We start from the raw sequence: 5,158 nt of genomic DNA, 5'->3' as shown, positions 1-5,158 counted from the left end.
GCTTCGTGTAGCTTTGCGCGATATTCAAAAACAAACAAACAAAACACTTAATTTTCACAGCCACTTTAAATTAAACATACGCTATAATTCACAACGAACGATTCACGCCCTTTACTTACGTCACTACCGCGCTTGACTCAATTATCTGTCTCTATAACTTGCCTGTCTGCAATTTAATTTCGATTAATTGTCTGGCGCACTTATATACAAGAAGAGAGGGCGCCTAGCAAATACTTGATTATTCGTGATGTTCCCCGATCTTTCTAGAACTCATTACGTGTTACCAGAGTCACGTGACTTCCGCTGTCGTGACAATATGATGACTGGCAAATATATTTCATTATCGAGAATATCAATTAACTTATTTTTAGAATAATGATTAAATAATAAAAAAATTGGATGTAAAATTATTAGCACCCTGCCCCCATTCTTATTTCATTTATTTTTATACACGAAAATAAATATACTGTGTTTGTTTCCCAGCTTATTTACAAAACACTTTCCTACCTAAATGAATAAGCAGGTTTAGTAGTAGTACCATATCAAAAATTCTTACTATAGCTAATATAATCTGTACAGCAGTTTTCTATCAATCTATTGTTGCAAGCTATATTTTCAATGTTTTCATTAAGATGTTAGCTAGAGGGCGCATCAGGTCAAGATCAAGCAAGCTAGAGTACGAATAATATTTAGGATGATATCACAAAAATCTAGTAAACTCGAAGAACATTTAGAAGTGAGACATATGACCAAAAAAAAAAATCAGAAGGCTGGTCAATTAGGGAGCTAGCAATATATGTCAAAGTGAAGTATTCACGTGTGATTGGCAAGTAGTTGTTGATCAAGTGTTAGTCAGGCTTTTAAGTATTTAATTTGAGTGAAGTATTTGGATGAAAGCTAGTTATCCCATACATTCAGTTATTCGATAGATTAGCCGAGAAATTTTACAAGTGAACTTACTTGTATGATAGTATTTCTATTTGAATGTTATTTGATAAACTCTGTCTACAAGACACAACGTGTATAAGTTTGTAGTAACGTTAAGGAAGCAATAACTTAATTTGTTATTGTTACGTGACTGGATTTAGAATTATTTTCACCAGATAATTTGAAATATATCGCCCAATAACCCAACAAAAGAACTATGTAACAACAATGGTGTCAGAAATGGGATTAATTTGGTGACAATAAAAGCAAACATTGAATAAACTACAACTTTCAAAATGATCTCATTGAAGCAGTATCAGAGATTTATTGGAGTTAATAAGACATGTAGCAGCAGATAAAAGAACTTCAAGAAGAGAGAAACAGAAAATTAAAAGAAGACCAAGAATAGACAGAAAATTAGAAGAACATGGCAGGAAATTAAAGGAAATCCATGGGGTAAAAAATAAGAATTTTTGTTTATTTGTTTGTGTTGAATTTTGTGTAAACTACTTGAGGGTTATGTGTGATAGCTGTCCCTAATTTAGGAGTGATAGAGTAGAGGGAAAAAAATAGTCAACACCATCCACAACCAACTCTTGGACTACTGTTTGACCAATTGATAATGGCATTGACTGTCACATTATAATGTCCCAATGGCTAAAAGTGTGAGCATGTTAGGTGATAGAGATTCGAGTCTATGACCTGCAGAGTACGTGTTCAGTGCCCTAACCACCAGACTATGCCAGGTCCAATAAGAAGTTATGAGAGAAGTTAAAAGAAAGAGACATAATATCTAAAGAAAGATTAACATCAAAAATAGATCTGATTGGAGTTGAGATTCACAAAGCTATAGGGAGCGTATGTAGGGATTACAACAACAAGTTTGAAGAAATGCAGAAAGACATGAAGACTGCAATGACAAAATTGAAGAAGCACAAAAAAAAAGACATCAATGACAAAATTGAAGAAGCACAAAAAAAAGACATCAATGACAAAATTGAAGAAGCACAAAAAAGACATCAATGATGTACAGAAAGTCATCTATGAAATAGAGGGAGATTGTAATAGCAAGATCAGTGAAGTAGAAAAGAACATAAGTGACAGAATATAAAATTTTGAAAATGAAATGGTAATGTGAAGATTAAACCAGTTACATCTATTTCTGCATCTGCCCAAGAATTCCAACCTAAAGCACCATTTACTACAAAATATAGAATATGAGAACTTATTTGGTCTATATATATTACTACTACTTCTATGCTGTCTATTATGTAAGATCTTCTTGGAGTACTTCAGTTATGTCACCAACAAATCCAATTCCAGAATTTAGTTAGCCTGTTCAACCTCAGCCAACTGAGAAACCAATAGATATGATAGAAAGGTATCATAAGAGGCATACCAGGCTCAGTTCAAAATTATTTCCAGAGTGAACAGGTGGAATAGTGAACAACAAGTTATACATTTTGCTAACCATTTAAAAGGACCAGCTTTGAAAACATTAAGTAACATTCCAGCTGAGGGTTGTAACAACTATCAAGTATTAGTACCTGCCTTATCCAGTAGGTTTGAAATAACACATCAAAACGAACTATCCACAGCAAAGTTCCAAAATAAGGTATGGAGGAAACAAGAGACCCTAGCCAAACTTGTAGAAGCTTTAGAAAAGCTTGACCAATTATTGTACCAAGATACATTTCATGAAATTATGATTTCGTTGGCATGTAACAATTTTATAGATACCATAATACATGAAGATATGGAAATTATGCAGAACCAAAATAGTTGTATATCTAGGAAGATCTGCAGTTGGCAATGAAACTTGAATCCAGTCCATTTGCAAATAAACTACTAAATGAACCATCTAGAAGTTATGGGAATATCAAATCCCGTAGTATTGAAGCATTATCTCCTGAAAGAATTAATCATATAGCTAGTTACACAAAATGGAGGAAATAAATCACAAGAAAATATATATTTCAAGTGTAATTTGAAAGGACATATTGCAAGGAACTGTGTGAAATAAGAACTCCACCCAAATGATACTAGAAAGAGGGAACTGTTATAATTATGATAAGTGTAACCATAAGTGTAAGAAAGACCCCAAGGATGAGTTTTAAAGCCTAACCAGGTCAAAGGAACAACAAAAGGCTAACCAGGCATCAAAATGAAGGAACAAGCTGGATTTATGGGATGAAGTTCAGCTGGAAATATTGTGTCTACTTCAAATAATGAAAGAAGTTAATTATTAGAGGAAAATTTTCCACGAGCCCATGGGTTTATTGATAAAAACAAACTTCGCAGTATGTTGATCAACATTGTTTTTATAGCTACAATCCCAACTACATGAAAGAGAAATTAGAAAGTTAAGCAGATACTGGAGAGGACCTTATGTTGAACTGAAAAGAATCAATGATATGATTTACAGTATTCGGAAAGACAGGCAGCCCAAGCCAAAGGTTTTCCACCAGGATCATCTTTGGAAGTATTGACAAGACCCACATACCTGTTAATGTGATATAATGGTCAACCCTTAATTACAGTCATTTTAGCTCAATCCCCAATATTTCCTTCTATTTCATGTTTGTAAAACATTTGCTATTATGGGCACTCGTATTGCAATCAACTTGGCTTGTGGCCACCTGTTTCCCAGTCCCAAGTGGTCAACCCTTAATTACAGTCATTTTAGCTCAATCCCCAATATTCCCTTCTATTTCATGTTTGTAAAACATTTGCTATTATGGGCACTCGTATTGCAATCAACTTGGCTTGTGGCCACCTGTTTCCCAGTCCCAAGTGGTCTCTTCGAACTCAGTATTGTGGCCACCCAGGCTGGCTCTCACCTGCTGCTGCCCAATTGAGACCTGTCAGTCAAAGTGAGGCCACTACCGTACAACTACTGATAGCGGCCACGTCTTGCAGGTGTTACAAACCTGGTGATCATTGATGTTCCCTATTAATGTCACGCTAATCTTACATGATGCTTCACACCTCATGCTGCACTGATGATCACACAATCACACATACACGATCAAATAAACAGTATGTTTCACACTCCTTTAAACTTTCTAATTTGTAACACTTCTATTTCGTGTCTCGTTGTGTTCTTGAGAACAAAAGATTTGCTCAAAGAGGAAAATTCACACAGTCATTTCAAGTTTTGTCACCTTTCCCTCCATTTTGCAATAAATAGAGCTCTACTTTCTCAGCCAAATCAATTGTTTCTGTTCTAGTGATGGAAATGGCAGAAAGCTGTTGTTCCATGATTTAAGTATCATTACCGCCAGGTGTCACCACATGTGCACATAAACAACAGCGCCATGCCTTGGCCTCTGATACTGTGTGGTGCAAGGAGAAGTCATGAAGCTCATCGTGGTTCAAAATTTTGCATTTATCTGTTAATCAAAAAATACAATATATAATTTTATTTTTTAGACAAGAAGTGGGAAAATGGATAGGTAAAGATGTCATTACAACATTCTGTATCAAACAAGAACATACAAAAGGTGATTATTATGTGCGAGTTGTAGGGGTATGTACTGTGCCTTTGTACGGCCATCCTGCTATGCGGCCATTAATTGCTTAGACCCACAGCTGACTGGATAAATGGGACTGGACTGTACATCAGCGAGAAAACAGCCAACTGGGTAACTCCAGAGAAAAATTTGTCAGCGGAAATTCAACACATTGGGGAACACAGGGTTCCTGTTGAGACCACTTCTTAAGAATAGAGCCACCAGTGGATTTACTCAATCATCTACATAGGAAAAACTTTACCAATGGCAGGATAACCAGGGATGACAAGTGACAAGAGGAAATCCCATCTGTATACCATTATCCTCAGAAATAATAAATAATAATAAAAAAAAACACTAAAAAGACTTGGTGAATAGACAATTTAGTGTACTGTTTAATTTTTGTATTAGGATTGTTCAAGTGACTTCACAATCCAGAAAGGGAGCAGTATTGTAAGCTATGTTTTCAAGGTTTTACTTTAGATGTTAGCTATAGGGCACATCAAATTAAGATCAAATAAGTGCTAGAATACTAGAATATTCTAGATGTCATCAAGAAAACCTAGTATCTTTGATGAACATCTAGAAGTGAGACATGAGATATAAATACTAGTACACCAGTCAAGTAGTAAGCCAGCAGTAAATGTCAAGGTGAAGTATTCAGCGTGCGATTGAAGAGTACACTGAGTGGTCACAAGTAAATAGACACCTAATTTTTT

Source organism: Limulus polyphemus, unplaced genomic scaffold (genome assembly GCF_000517525.1).
Source record: "Limulus polyphemus unplaced genomic scaffold, Limulus_polyphemus-2.1.2 Scaffold1872, whole genome shotgun sequence".
NCBI lineage: Eukaryota > Metazoa > Arthropoda > Merostomata > Xiphosura > Limulidae > Limulus > Limulus polyphemus.
This window is presented reverse-complemented; position numbering follows the sequence as displayed.